The sequence below is a fragment of the Penaeus monodon genome, chromosome 5 (genome assembly GCF_015228065.2).
Source record: "Penaeus monodon isolate SGIC_2016 chromosome 5, NSTDA_Pmon_1, whole genome shotgun sequence".
Lineage (NCBI taxonomy): Eukaryota > Metazoa > Arthropoda > Malacostraca > Decapoda > Penaeidae > Penaeus > Penaeus monodon.
In genome coordinates this window covers 20,973,910-20,990,145 of record NC_051390.1, presented here as the reverse complement: position 1 = coordinate 20,990,145, position 16,236 = coordinate 20,973,910, and the positions used below count along the sequence as shown (strand labels likewise).

At 45.9% G+C, this 16,236-nt stretch overlaps 1 pseudogene; it reads left to right on the top strand.

Annotated features, from left to right (window-relative positions):
* The first annotated feature begins 9,564 nt into the window (after window positions 1-9,564).
* LOC119573474 lies at window positions 9,565-15,161 on the top strand (annotated as a pseudogene).
* Window positions 15,162-16,236: the final 1,075 nt, after the last annotated feature.

Here is a 16,236-nt window from a genome sequence, read left to right as displayed (position 1 = left end):
CAAAAGCTTCCATTCCCCAAAGCGTACTTTTTTAATCCGTTGAATTTCCCAACCTTTGGGGCTAATTGCAGGCGGGCAATTTTCATTTCTTAAGCGTGGACCGGGAAGGCTGGCGGTTTTCCTCGCGGGTGGGCAGCCCTGCTTTTCCCTGGGAAGAGCGGGGGGTGAGGCGTGCCGGGGTAAAAGGTTTTGTTGGGGGGCCGGGGAGGTAATATTTTTTTTTGTTTTTTAAAAAAAGTTAACAAAACGAAGGGTATTTTTGTCTCCCCCTTCTCTCTCTCTCTCGCGTCTCTCTCTCTCCCTCCTCTCTCTCCCCCTCTCTCCTCTCTCTTCTCTCCTCTCTCTCCCTCTCTCTCTCCCCTCTCCCCTCTCTCTCTCTCTCTCTTCGGGGACGAGTATGGGGGGGGGCAGAGTAGGGGAACCCTTCCGTTGTCATAATGCAATCATATTGACAGCGAGCCCGTATCTAAGCAGCGCGCGTGTTTGTCTTGTTGCTACTTTTTTCTTGGAATAAAGTTTTTTTTTCCCGCTCCCAGGACCCTTATGTGCCGAATGGTTGCTAGCCCAAGACTTTAAAGGGGGGGGGGGAAGGGGGATCTTGGCGTCTCGGGAATTTTCATTCGGAAGCAAAGTAAAATTTACCAACTGAAACCCAAATCAAAATTCCGACTCGTCACGTCTTGACGGGTTACAACTGCCTGGAAAACCCGACGTTTCGTTCACCCATCTACCCGGGGAAGACTTTTTTTTCTGTTCTTGGGGAAAATGTTTTGTTGATTGTCCAGCACAATTATTCCGCATGTTGAGGAGGAGAAGGGGAGGGGGGGGGGGGATGAAGGAAAGGAAAATGAAGAGAAGAAAGTGAGTAGTAAATCTCAAATCACAATTTCTTTCTATTCGGACAGATACCCCCTGTGCTGTACTTGTATGTTTGTGTCTATCTCCCAGAGACCGTGTATGGGGCCTCGTTTTGCCCCTGCTTGCCACCGCCCGCACGCGATCCTTGCAGCCTCCCTTTTACCTCAGCCGGCGCTTTTCCGGGGCTCATCAACGCCCAGCCCCCACACGCTTTTTTGGGCTTTATAGAGTTGTTATATTTGGGCCTGGCCCGTGTTTATCACCTTTGTTGCACATGAATTTTCAGGAAGAAAGAGAGAGAGGGAGATGAAAGAAAACAGAGGAGAAAGAAGAGAGAGGAGGGAAGGGGAGTGCCACGCGGGCCCTCCCCCATCACCCAAAACCGCTTCTCCTGCCGTAAAGGCCGACGACGGCACCCCAGGCCGAGACGTGGGCGATGGCGCAACCGTTATCCGACGATGCCCAGCGTCGTGGGGATGCACAAAGGAGAAGGAAAAGGGGTTCGAATAATCATTTTTTAAAAGATTTACTCTGCCGGTGTCTTAATGTTTGCAGAGGATTTTAAACCCTGTTTTTAAACATCCCAGCATATCCGGTGTTTAAGTATCTGGTTTGCACAGGGGTGTCGGGGGGTGAATCTTCCGGGGGGAAAGTGGGTTTTTATCAAAATATGTGGCCTTCGGCACTTGAACCCGGTAAGTCTTTTTCGTTTGAAGGGGGAAATTCATTCCTCTCCTCTTTTTTTTTCCCTCTTCCCTCGCTATCCCACCCTCCACCATCCCTCCTCCGTCTGTACTTGCTCACTTCACCTCGCTCACTCCGCACCCGTCCTTTTTTTCTTCATAATTGCCCAAACTGAAGGTCGCAGTTGCCTCTTCCCCGTGGGTTAGGTGCCCCCCTGTAATTTAAATGCGAAGTCCTTGGGAATTTCCCCGGGCAGCTGTAAACACCGGACGGATACTTGGGGTTTGCCCGGGCGGATTGACTTCCACATGGCATTGTTTCCCGTGTTGGTCTAATGTTTAAATATGACTTTTTTCTTACTCTTTTTTGTTTTGTTATTATTCGCGATTTAAAAGTCCACTGTGATGATGAAACTGATAAAGGATTTTGGTCTAACATTTCTTTTTTTTTATTTTTTCGGGTAATATCGGGGGTTCGGTGAAAGACGAAGTAGGGGGGCCCCCGTGGTAGTTTGGGTCGGGGGAAAGTAAACTTTCTTTTTATGCTTCCCTTTCGTATTTTCCCCCTTGCATCTTTTGTTTTTTGGGTTTTTTCTTTCTTCTACTAACTCTATTGTAGAAAAAATTTATACTGGGTGTTTTTGCAAAATCCCCCGTTCCCCTGATTCCACCGCCGCGAGCCGAGAACACCTGTGCGCGGCCGAGCGGCGAGCGAAATCGGAAGTCCCCCCCAGCGGATGGGTGCCGGCGGGAGCGTAAAAAACCGCTTTTTCGACGGGGGCGGACGGCCGGATCTTGAGCTGCGGTTGGGGGTCGTTAATATTATCCACTGTTGTTGTTTGTTTAATTTTTATTTTTTGGTTACCCTTCGTTTTTTTTTTTGTTTTTTTATGTAGGTTCTCTTGATCTTGCTTTGTTTTTTACGAAATTTTTTTTTAGAGAAGTTTTTTTTGGGTCGCCGTCGTTAAATTACAGTAAAAAAAAATTTTTTTTCTTTTTTTTAAACTCCTCAAAAAAGGGAGATGATCTAAAAACCTACATTTTTTTCTCACAGATTCTTTTTGTGCCCAATATGAATAAAAACCCCCTTTCCCCAAAAACCCACACGAACACACATCCCTACCACCGTGGCGCGATGGGAAAAGAACGGGTCAGCTGTCTTCCCCCTTTTTCTCGTCCTCTCTCTCTCTCTCTCTTGCGGCCTTTGAAATATTTAAAAAAAAACTGAAAACTCTTAGACAGGAAGGGGGTGGGGATGGGCCCCGTCAGGCCATCACCTCTTTCATGCACCTCCTCCCTTTCCGCCGCCCCCTTTCCCTCCAGGGGTGCCCTCCCCCTTTTTTCCCCATCGTCCCCCCTTTCCCTCATCAACCGTGCGCATTTCGCTGCACCCCGCCCGTCCCCTTTGGGTTGCAAGGGGTTGGTCTTTGGGGCATTACGGTCTCTCAGCGGCAGTTTCCTGCAAGCAAGGGAAAAACGGATTTGAAGGGCGGTTGGGGCGAGGGGCGTTGGGGAAGGGGGGCCCTCTCCCTCCGGGCGTCCGCGGTGTTTTTCGGTTCCTTTGTTGCTGCTTCCGCACACGACGTTCGCTCCCGCCCTCCTCTTTCACGCCGGGGAGGAAAGAGAATTGGGACATGGTGATGGGCGATAAAAAATTTTCGGGGGGAATCCGCCACTTGCAGGCTTGCCGTGACGGGAAGGAGCCTCGGGACAGGCCCCCCTGTGAAAATACACTGAAAACCCCACAGGGTTTTCTCTTCATCGGGGTTGTGCTCAAGGGACGTTTTGGGATCTCAGTAAGTCTGCCATGGGGCCCAAATGGGTCAGTTTCCGCCTTCCTCCCGGGCCCTTGCCCCCCCCCCCTTCCTTTTTCACATGGAAGAGTGATCAAGGGCACAAATTAGGGGCCCGTGCAGTGGAAGCGTCGGGGGGGGCTGGGGTGAATCGACACAAGGGAGGCTGTCGTCGGGGGGTGCGGGTCGGGGCGGCGTCAAAAACTGCATTACTCTCTAAAATTTAAAGATTACGTACTGGTACGCTTAAGGGGGAAGGCGGGTGGAGGGGGGGGTGGGATGGGCTTAAAAAAATTTCTCACCATACCCTTGGGGCATTGACCGCCTAAGCCATGATTCGACAACTTTTCTTCTTTATCTAGTGTCCCGTTCTTAAAACGGGACGAGGCCCTTTCGGGCGACGGGGGAGGGAACCTGGGGGTTTGTTTTTCCCCTTGATGACACTATCGAGTGCGGATCCCCACGGAAGGCGGTTTTATTGCGGGGTGGAATTGGGCCACGGGGGGGGAAGGGGGGGCGGAGTGGGGGGAACTCGGCGGAAACGCGATACAGGGGCCCCGGCGGCGTATGGATGCCGGGGGCCAAGGGGAGCGCAGCGGGTCTGGCGCGGACGACGCCCGAGTCCGCACTCCACATATGTTGTTCTATGTTTTTTCGTTTTTTTGGATATTCTTATCCGGGGGGGTTTTCACAAGGCCACTGACCCCTCACACGCTAGGGACATAATGGAAGGAGCGAGGTACGGTAAAGAGAACATGTTAAAGGGGGCGGAAATAAAGTTTTTTGGGGTGAAAACATTTAGTTTAAATTTTTTAAATTTGCCCTAATGCCAATTTTAATATTCGGGCTCAGGCATTTCTTCAGACATTTCTTGTGAAAGCGTAGCCTCTTGGTGGTTAAAAAATTGCAAATTTCAAACGACTAGCGGGTGCTATTTCACTGAAAGCTTGACCATTAAAAACTGGAAGGGCAACCAGGGGACAAGGCGGCGTAAACCCCGCTGAGGGGCTTTTGGAAGGAGGCTGGGATGCACTGCTGCCGTCCATATCTCTGTGCTAAAATGATATCACGATTCCTTTTTTTTCTCTCCCAAATTTTTGACTTGATGATTTGAATTAATGGCAGACGAATGAATTTCTTAGAATTTCTCGAGGAGATAGCTTCGCGAGCCGTGCCCCGGCCTCCTCGCGTTCTCACGCCTTGCTGTTCCCTCCCCCGCCCTTGGGGAAGAAAAAATGAAAACCGCGGCGGGGAAAAAGAAAAAGCGGGTTTGTGTCACTGGTAACGGGCACGGGAGGGGGATCATATAAGTACATTTTGGTGGCCAAGGCTGGGCGAAGTAAATAAATTTTGCTGACCTTTAGACGTTTTGGAATACCTGTCGAAAATTTTCATTTTATATGCATGTGTTTGATACGGTGTGCCTTTACGGGTCACGCCCCCTTTTGCTTTTGCGACGGGGTAGGTATCTTTTGGGGTATCTCCTCGTGGCTTTGCGATGATGGTGCTGATTCCGATTACAGTAACAGTGTATCGTGGGGAATACTGTAGAGTTGAAAACGGGGAGGGGGTTGATGCATCCCATGGTCACGTGTTTCCCCGCATGCCGGCACCCTCTTCCCCCCTCCCCCCCCTTTGCCTTGTGGGGACGGAGCGGGGGGGGAGGGGGGGGCCACTTCCCGGGCCGACAATGGCTCGGGATCCCCCCTCCTGTCCGGCCCGCCCCAGTTTTTGGGCGTGTCCTGGCCATCACCGATTTTTGGAAGGAGCGGGACTCGGCACGCCGTAGGAAAATGATTTGGTCGGGGCGTACTGCTTGTCCGTATCAAGGGGAAGAAGGAAAGCCCCTTTGTCACGAGTGGCGGGGGGGGCTCGCCGCGCCCACGGAAGCCCCCCGGTCTTCCCCTCCAAGGTCACCCCCCCGCGGTGCGAGCGTAAGCAAGGGGCGGGGGAGGGGTTTGGGGAAGGGGCAAGGAAAGGAAAAACACTTCGCAGGGAGTTTGCGTTCCTATAGGGGAAATTTTCATTTGTTGCTCATGCTTATTCCGTTGCACCCCGGGTGTGCTTGGGAAAACGTCTGCGAGCAAAACTTTGCCGGGAGCAGGGGAAGCAACACCGCTCGCTGTTTCCCGTGCTTTAAAGCCGCCTTTTTTTGTTTTTTGGTTTTGCTTAGTCCCTGGGTTTGATTATCAGGGAGAATTTGGATTGAAGGCGTTTTGTACATTGCGGCGTCATCTTTTTTTAGGTGGCATCCTTTTTGTCCATTAGGGTTGTTGGTACTGTGTCCCTCTATTCCTTGGGTCGAGCTGTCCGTCCCATGAGAGTTTGGGTGGGGGGGGCCAAAGGGCGGTAAGGGGCGTAATTGTGCTTATTAACCCCGCAGTACGCAAAATGCCCCCCTTTTCTCCCCTCCCTTTCCCCCCCTTCCCCTCCCCACCCAAAAGGGTCCTAGTTTTGCTGCTGCTGCCCCCCCCCTTTCTCCCATTTGCGCACTTGGGACGGGGCGATGAGAGTATTCGCCAGCAGGGGACCGTGTAGTTGACCCAAATCTGCCCGGGGCTTTTTGCCCCGCGCCAGCCGCACATACGCTGCAATTATTATGGGCGAAAATACCCGGTGTGGGGAGGGAGGGGGCGGGGGAGCGGGAGAGGGGTTAAACAGAAATTAAAAAACCCCTGCCGTACGTGCTTCACAGGAACTAGAAAGAAAAATTCTAGAGTACACTTTTGATTTGTCTCGTTGTTTGTTTATGCAATAAGGCTTCGCTGGATCAAACAGGGCCCCCCCTCGTGCGGGTTGCATCACCCCTAATTGATCACGCCTCCCCCGGGGGTCTGGGCTGTGGTGTTATCGCTAAACTTCCCCCAAACGGCGATCAAGAGATGGGGGAAAAAAGTCGACGTAATTGGGACCGCTACGTGAACTCGAAAACAACCAGACGGGGAACAGCGGGTACGATTTGTTGAATTGCGCTGAAATGGGGGCGTGGGTGGGGAAAGGAATGGGCGGGGGCGGGGAAACCCAAAAAGCGTGGGAGAGAGGGGGAGGGGGAGGGGGAAGGGGGGGCGGGTGTCGGGGGGGAGCTGGGAAAGCCCCCCACAAGTTGGGGGTTTTGGTGAGGGGGGGAGGCGGGGCCCCCAACAGCACGGAGCATGGAACGCCCACGCCACGGAAAAAGCGAAACCCTCACCGCCCGCCCTCACGCCCACTTCTTATAGCCCAAGATTGGGGTGTCCCCCCGGAAAAGCCGTTCTGCTTTGGGAAGGAGCGCTTTATAATTGAGGTCTTTTTAGTTTCATTTTCGCCGCTATTATTATTTCCATGACAAATTAATTTCTTCGTAAGGTGTTGGTGTTCGCATGCGGGGGTGAAAATCTAGCAAACCCCTTTGAGGAGAGAGAGAGTGGCTGATTTTCTGATGAAAGCACCCTTTGTAACCCCATACAGGTCCCCGGGGGTCGAGTGAGGTTCCTCTGGGGGGACAGAACCCAAAGGACCCCCTTTTTTTTTATTAACGCAGTTAATATTTTCTCCAAAATCCAGAGAAGCCGTGCAAGTGCGTGCATAATAGGCACTTGGGGCACCGGAGTTGCTGGGGAAATAGGGGGGGCTCGGGAAGGGGGAGAGGGGGGGGCGATAAAAACTCGCATACAGTGACGGCAGCGAACTGGGACCCCTGAACCCCGTGAAAACTTGGGGACTTGTTTTTTCGAGTGAAAGGAAAAGCGCTAAAGTGTTACAAATAGTTCGCTTCCCGACAGCGCCTATCCCCATGCTTTCCCGCCCCCTACCCCCCCACGCACCGCGTTCTTATTCTCCCTTCAACAGATATCACTTTCAGTGCCAGACTTTTCCTAGTGCACAGTGAGCACACCGTCCACATATCCCACATGAACGCCAAAAGCTGGGTCCCTGTGGGATCACGGGGGCCCCAGGGCAGCGGGTTTTCCGAAGGTTGGCGAGCGAGAAAAAGGACTGAGGGAGCCCGCCGGGAAAACATGGCTCTTGTTGTCTCTTGCACTGTGCCCTTTCCTTTCTGACATCGCAAAAAGACTCCGAATTTTTATAAGTTAAAACGCCATTCTGTTAACTGCCCACCAGACTCGACCCTGAGAAAGACTGCAGTCTTCGGGTTTTAGTTTTTTCTTTTGTTTCCCCCCCCGTATCTCTGCCCTCTTTTTTTAAAACTCGTTTTTCTTTCTTTTACTATGTAATATAATTTTTTTATTCCTCCTTCCTTTTCTTCCCTTCCTTTCTGTAATCAATTATCTCCTTTTTTCTGTCCGCTCTTTCACTGTACCCAATCTTAACAAAGCTAAGATCCCTCGAGATCGGGCTGAATGCCTGCGAAAAAAAAAATCATTGATTTCATTAAATTATTATCCCAACCTGTCCTTTGTTTAAAACCGATACTTATCCCAATTAATCATTTACCCCTTTTTCTAATTCACCAGGGGCCTCTCCGCACTTTGATCTTTAAAGGGGTGCGAAAAGTAGTTTTCAGGTGTGTGTACCCCAGCCAAACCACCCTAGCCCTCGTCTCTCTACCCCTTTTTCCTAAACCCTTCACACTGTCGGGGCTTGCAGGGATGTTAAAAGTCCGGTATGTATGACAGAAAGAAGAGCCCTCGGGCAAGGGTGGGGGGGGGCAGCGGCGGAGGAAAAGTGGCAGCAAACCCCAGCAAGCTTGGGACCTAGGCTACTTTTGCCTTTACTTTGCTATTCATGTCGCGGGGGGGCATACGGCCTATGCTTGGGTTTACATGGTAGTCTATGTTACAGTCTTTGGGGGAATTCCCGGAGAACCCACCACTGGGGCGTACTTTGGGTGGGAAATTTAGAACATGTGCTGAACTACTGGCGGCCGAAGCTGAGTTTTTCTCTGCAAATTAATTTTGATTTCCTGAAAGTCAAACTGTTTTTTTTTCATTAACTGAAAGGAAATGAACTGACACGAATTTTTTTAATTTTTCACAGCATTTTGGGGAAAAGGAAAGATATGTAAAAAAGCTGTATTTACTTTAGTTTAATATCGCACGCACACACACATGTAAATGCCGTGTGTGGGTTGGTGGTGTGTTTGAACGTGTATTTGAACGTGTGATCCCAAATCCCTCAATTTCTCTTGTCACATCAAAACCCCCTTCAAAAGAGGACTCGTCCTAGACAAACCGCGCATCGTAAAAGAATTCAGGCGGGCCCCGACGGGAGACCGCCCTCGCCGTATTAAGAGCGGGGAAAGTGGGATTTTATCTCCCGAAATACAGATTTTTGGGGGGGGGCGTACCCGTTTTTAAAAATTCCCTTTTAATATGGACTAATTACTGTTGGGGGAGAGACTGGTTAGGGATTTCCCCCTCGCGAAAAAGGGGGGGGGGGGAGGGGGGGGGGAAACTGGACACGAGGAAGCGGGATAGTGAAAGTGTGGAAGGCTCGTAGGTTTAAGGTGGTTGTGTGTGTTGTGTGGTGTGTGGGGTGTGGTGTTTGTGTGTGTGTGTGTGGTGTGTGTGTGTGTGTGTGTGTGTGTGTGTGTGTGTGTGTGTGTGTGTGTGTGTGTGTGTGTGTGTGTGTGTGTGGGGTGTGTGTGGTGTGTGTGTGTGTGTTGTGTGTGTGGTGTGTGTGTGTGTGATGCGTTTGGGGGTTAGTGGCGGCGTGTTTTTACGCGATAACGGAGGAGAGGATGTAGCCACACAATTCGGGATCTCCCCGGATGCTTGGAAAGAAGTTTGATTACAGCTACATTCACCAGAAGTCAAATGAGAGCATTTTCTATGCCTCCTTTATAACTGCATCTGATCCCTGAAATACGCATTGTGCAGACGAAGCAGCCACCTTTCCCGGGCGACTAAACCCCTATCTTGGACAGGGCCACTCTACCTGCACCCTTGCCCTCGCTCCTTCGCCTCTTCCGCGGGGTTCGTGGTGCCGTGGTGGGAGTCGTGTTTCATTCCCTTTGTTAAAGCATGAAAGGGGTGATCCATGTTTGCTGATGAGTGGGATTTTTTTTCACCGTTTTACCTCTGCTCTTGTTCTGTCAACATATGTAGATCAGATGTCGGAGAATATATGAAAATAAGACAGGCATAGTATTTGAGTCAAGATATTTAAGGTTCCCTGATTCAAAAAGTGTAACGAGATTTTTTCCTTTGTAATCATAAAAAGAAAAGGGAAAAATCTTGAAATGCGATCTCTGGCGGCAGATTAGTCGAGGAGAAGTCCGAAGTATAAACATGACTCCAACAAGGAAGAATGCGGCTTCTAGGAGAAAAAAGGTTGGCATGAACGTGCTGGCGGGAATCCTGACCCCCCCCTTCTCCTCCCTCTCCCTCCTTTTTTGTTCGCGCCTCTAAACCCCTTTTTTTCCAACCATCCCAAGCAACTTCCTGGCTAAAATACTTGATTTTGATCCTTATGGCGCCAGTGTCCCCTGGTCGAGATTTGTTTTGCGCGGGCTCTTTCCCCGTCGGAAGGTGCCAGTGCCAACTCGCCTCATCACGCAGGGACATTGCTTTCCTCTTGCCCCTGGTATGCTGTGTCTCCGACTGAACTCAATATGATGCTTTGGTTTGGTAATGATGGGATATTAGATTTCTCTTTTATGTCTCTAATATTAGTTCTATCAGTACTTTTAAATGAAAATGATGGGTGTTACATCACCATTAAGAATAGTAGATGAAACCTAACTTTCAGTGGCCGTATATAGAGGCAGGCGTCGAGGGCCCAAAAAATTATTGTAATTCTTCTCATGTACTGCTATTATGTGGTAGTGGTCCAGAGTCAGTTTGGGTTGTTGCCCGGGGGAAAATCAGGATATCTTGTATATGTGTATCCAATAGGTTATATCCATGCATGTGTGCTATTTATAGCACAAAAATTCCTTGCCCTAATTGGAAGAATTATAATTACTTGCACCCATGAAACCAAGGGGTTTTTATTCTGATCCCACATTTGTCTGCTAAAGAGAGGACAGAATGATCTCAAGATGCAAATGGCTGGGGTTTAGTTATCATTTACGACATTCAAACACATTGCTTTTGACATTAAACAATTTTTTTTTTTAGTAAGTTGCTTATTATGTTTATTGATTTTATTGAGAGTTCCTTTTTACCTTATAGCATTTACGTTCATCTATGCATGTTATCAGGTATACTGGGAATACAGCAAGCTCTTTTTGTCCACGGTCAGCGCTCCAGACCCTCCACAAATCCGCTCTAAGGCTCAGGACCCCACTATTTCCTCGGGGGCCTCAACCATGACTGGGTGGGCTACTATGAGCGGGGCGTGGCCTCCGACCAGTCCTGCATCAATGAGTGGAATGCTATGGATACCTAGAATCCAAGCGACCCCCCCGCCTGACCTCTTTACGACAAATGAGTATTGGCTAGATTAGCCATGCATCTGGGGTATGAGTTTTTCCTCATGGTACTCAGGAGTCCAAAATTTTTAGATCTTTGTAGAGCTAAAAGAGTGCCAGACTTAAAGTCAGTATCTATATGAAAATTTACTTGTAGAGAAACAATAAAACTAACACAGTGTTCCATCTCCCTCAGAGAAAGACGCGCTCCTCATCCGTAATAAAATGAAGGAGATTATTGGGGTGTGGACATCGATGAGGTCACATCCAATACATCCGACAAAGGCTAGAGGGAAAATCTAGCCATGGACCTTTATAAATTTAAGTCATACATTGACCGGATATGATACCATCCTGGGCCCAGATGGATGCTGGGAAAAGAGATCTTCCCTCATGTGTAAATTGGATCTGAGTGGAATGCTTCAAATCCCGGGGGAATTGCAGAATAATGGGTGATTATAGTTGATACTCACTGGCAAAAAGACTTGTATTGTTTTGATGTATGGTCTTGTCTTGCTTGTTAACCTTGCTGGAAGGACTCTTCAAAACAAGAGAATAATACAATCTCATAGTATTTTCATGTGAAATATTTGGAAACTTTAGTGGAATCAGATTATTATTATTTTTTATATGTTTGTCTTCCTTACAGGGTGGGTTATATACTCAATGTAACAAAGGAAATAGATAATTTCTATCCTGAACATTTGACTACCTCAACATTCGAGTTTACGATGATGAGAAGACAGAACTCCTTAAACACTGGGACCGCACCTTTAGATATATTGCACAAGTCAAGTAAGTTTATTATTTTATCTAATTTGAAAGTCTTTACCATGGGATCACCTTATGTAGAGTATATGATGTTTTATAGATATTGAAAAAACAATTAAATAATGTTCTTGAAGTTTTATAGATAAGAAGAACATGACTGTTTTTTAAACCATATTAATTCTGTTCTGAAAGTACATATTGCTTGGAACTAATTCCTTTCTGAACTCTCAGAGAGAAAGGGTCTAAGGTCCTGGTACACTGCAGATGGGCATCAGCAGGTCGGCCTCAGTAGTCATTGCATATGCTATGAAAGCTTTCAACATGAGTCTGGAAGAAGCTCTTTCCCTTGTGAAGAAGAAGAGAAGCTGCATCAAACCTAATAAGGCATTCTGTGGTCAACTGAAGACTTATGAGGTAAGGAACTTTTTCAAAAGGTATTGGGTTCTAAGTCAAATGTTGTCAGTTAAAAATTAAGGATAATGATCACAGAATATAAAAAGTAAAACTATTCTTGTTTGCTCAGGGATGATTATTAACAGGTGACCATTCCCCTGAATGGGCTGATAGCATGTTTTGGGGATTTTATGACTGCAAGGTCCTTTAGTTTTGCTTATATGTTAATACAATGATAGAAGTGTGCATACATGTATTTGTTTATGTGTGTATGCGTTTTATATTATCATTTTTATAGATTTTTTTTTTTTTCTTCTCTCTTTTTTTTTTTCTTTCCCATTATTATTCATTTATTTTCTTTCCTTTTACAGGGTATTCTTGATGCCAGTAGGCAACGACATAACATTCTGTGGCGCAGCAAATCTGAGACAAATCTCAAGTCTACCTCAGCACATGCCAATCGACCAACTCAAACAAACCATGAAAACAATAATTTATCCCTTAATGATAATGTAGACAGCAGCAACAATAATGATAATAGACATAAAAGCTCAGAGGAGCTAACTGCATATGAAACTACTTATAATGCCTTAACTGTGCGCATTCCATCTCCCTGCAATGGAGATGAAGTGAGACGCCCAAGTCATGGTCACCAGATGATCACACAGCTGGACTGTTGTTTTCCTCAAGATTCTGACCAAGGTAAGTTAGTGCATAGAATGCACAGAGAAAAAAAAATTTTTCTCTCAATTTAATTTAATCATATAACTTTGGTCATCATCACATTAAGTTAAATGTGTGCTAAGTTGAGTTTTTCTTTTTTTGTTCATCAGGTGGGAGTGACTTTGGAGACCATGGCGCCGATCTCAATCACTTAATACACAGTCTTGGCGAGCACATGTAACAGTGCAGCAGAGGACTTAAGAGATATAGCACGAGGGATCACCAGTTGAAGACAATGAGACTGATTTTCCTGTGGCAGTAGTGGAAGCTGTTACACCCACTATAATACTGATAATCCATCTGAAAGTACGATTATGAAGTTTCTGAACTCCAGCTATCATCGTCAGTTAAAGATAGGATCAATGAGTTTGAAAGTGTACAAACTGTAAGTCAAGCTGCAGTGAAAAATCCAGAATGGAAAGAAAGGGGAGGTTGTACAGTTACAAAATACCACCACATCAAGTGATGATTTCAGTGACCAGTCAAGCACAGCTGATTGGAAAAAGCCATAGAAACCTTTCTCTCCCCCAGGCATTGAAGACCTGCAGGGTAGTGAGCCAGTAGTTTCACAAACTAAGCCAGCTGCTCAGAAGCATCAGGCTGTTTTTAGTACCATCACATCTTTGGCAAGAGGAATGTACAGAAATAGAAAAAGTGTGGATCCTATGGAGAGTCCAGTAGGTGTGCCAAAAGAAGCATCACCTGGCCAGCAGCATAGTTAAAAGGCAGAAGCAAGACTTTGAAGACAAGGTGAAAATGAGTGATTCTACAGACAGTTCCTAGTTGCAAAGAGCTTGATTCACCACTATCAAGGCAGAGTTCGTCTAGTTTCATTAAGTAGTCAATTTCAGAGGTAGAAGTTATTAGGTCCCCTAGTTATGGACGTCAAGATTCAGTTGGATCAGACTCTGTAAAGAGGGATGACCCATTTTCTGCTAAGCTTGATAAAGTGTTTGATCGTGAGAGAGAAACAGCAGAGACTGAGCACAGTTAGTCCCTTAATTGGGGAAGTAAAAGAGACTCCATCCCGCAACAGTTCATGGGGTTCCTTTGACAGTGCTGTAGTGTTAGCAGACAGAGACTTTCCCTCAAGACAGAGTTCATGGGGGTCCTGTGACACAAGAGGAACAGCAGGCACTATAGCTTCTAAAATAGTTTCTTTTGGCCCCTATGATATTAAGCAACAGCCTCTTCGAGAAGATCCAGAGTCAGTAGTGCCAATAAGTAACATAACATGAACCTACTTTGAAAAGGACTGTGGGCCATTTCTCCAGGAACTATCAAAGAAACCGGAGTAAAAATTCTGAAACCAAGGAAGCATTGTTGATGATGTTAAGATGCAATCTAGTGAACCATAAGAAATTGAGGATGCAGTGATGGAAGATTTGCCTCATTACAAACCAGTCGCAAATGTTAAGGCTTATGGGCCTGCTCCTTATAAAAGTCCTGTAGAAAGAGTTCCGCCAACAGACCTTAATGATGAAGAATGGAAGAAATCCCTGAAGGATTAGATTGTCATAAAAATACTCTTAGTGTACCTGTTCACATTTCCAGAATAGTACAAATCCTTCAGCTTCTGACAAGTCCCAATCCATTATAATTAGCCCTGGTGCACCTCTTGGACAAAGTGTAAGCCCTAGGTCTGATATAGAAATTTCAGGTGAGAAATTGTATTCAACAAACTAGCCCTGTAACAGAGGATGAAGTACCTGTTCCAGGCACAGTCAACAGCATAAGCAGCTACTTGAGAGCAGGACAGAAGGAATTGAAAAAGAGAAACTTGTAACACCAAATTACAATCGTTCTCAGAGTTTTCTACATCAGATACTGAAAAGAAAGAAGCAAGTCCACAAGCCAACTTAGTCGAAGTTTTTCAGAAAAAAGAGCAAAATTTGAAGGGCAACTAGAAGGTGAAACAGAAGAAGGCAAGTAAAAAAAATAACTCGAGCCCTTGAACAACAAAAATATGATGAAAAATTCCAGCAACTCAGAATAAAGGGTATTAGGAAACGATCTCATAGTCTTGAGCGCCTTAGCACATCACCTACCTCTCCAGGTTGCTCTACACAGCAGTTTCTTGATCAGCTATTTGACCACTCAAGCTGAAGTTAGAGAACTAGGAAGATTTACCCAGTGAAGAGATTTGTGTGAAAAGTTTAGTTGGAAAATTTGAAGATTCTCAAAAAAATGCAATACAGGTTCAGACTAGGAATGTTAGAGCCAAGTCTGACAGTTCAACTCCAGACAAGTTCCTACCACCTGTTCCTCAAAGAAATCCAGTCTAGACTATAATTTTAAACCAAATCTTCGAGCACATCCCAACCCCCCCTACTCCCTTAAGGTCATCAGCATCAGGAAGCAGTATTTCCCCTGTTGTGAAAGTGCCCATCCACAAGCCACCACCTGGAGGACGTGGTCAGACGTGTGGGGTTGAAGTGCGGCAAAAGAAACAACAAGGAAAAACGCATCCTTTAACAAAGTTAACAAGAGCAAATAGGGAAAATTACCATACTATGTAACTGATTTGATTTTTAATTTTTATTATTATTTTTTTTCTTTAACATTTTTGTTGAGGATGCTGATATGAATGCTTCCATCTGTGAAATCCTCTTATTTGTGATACTAACTAAGGTTAACATTTGCCACTTTCAGACGAGGCACAGATACCCAAATAGTAATGATGTTGCTTTATTTGCATATGAATGAACGAATCTCATCTAGAGATGTTTTTGCTGTAAGTGGCCAACAACTTCCAGATAACTTTTGTGCCTCTTTAATAGATCATGTCTGCTAGTTCATGGGAATGACAAAGAAAAAAAATCATACACAAAACACATACAGTCTTACAATATGTAATTACTAGAAATTTGTCATCATTAAATCCCATGAATAGCAGGTACTAGCTATGTGGTTCTTCCTGGTATCTTATTTACATCACTAGTCGTCAAGTAGGACCATAATTCAGGACATGACAGAAGTGTGTGCTGCATTAGAATGACATAAGTAAGAATTCTGAAGCCTCATTAATGTCTGTTTAAGTAATGCCAAGGGTATTAGAAAGTAAAAGTATTCATTTCTATTACTTTTAATAACTACCTTGCATTCACAGTATCCTGTGTAAAAAATATATATAATTTAAAAGTAATCATGCAAAGAAAAAAAAAATCCAGCTGTCAGGAAAACCTGTATGACCTTTTTCAGTAGTGTGAATGCAGTGTGGAACACTCAGCACCACCTGTTTTTTATGGTGTTGCTTCAGAATTTGGGCAGTAGTTCCTTCCTCGTACTGGTTTCTTCCATTTGAGGAAATAAATCTTGTGCAACTTAAGTAGTGCATAACTCGTCATTTTCATATGAGTGTGCTAGTCCCTGCTTCTACTTCTATTTTCTAGTCTAGCTTCCACCTGTTACCCCATTCTTAAAAGATGTTAATCATTAGTAGTCTGTGTCTTTTTTTTTTCCATGACATCAAGTGTCTGGCATGAATGTTTGAAATTTATGCATTGTTGTATTCACAAATTGTATATTCAGTGAATTTACACCTAGGCTTGTTGGGCACCAGATAACAGTCTGTCCATATTTTAATAGTTCTCATTATGTTGACAGTTTGAACTTCAGTTTCCATCACAGTATCTAGTGTCATAGATATGTGATTGTGATG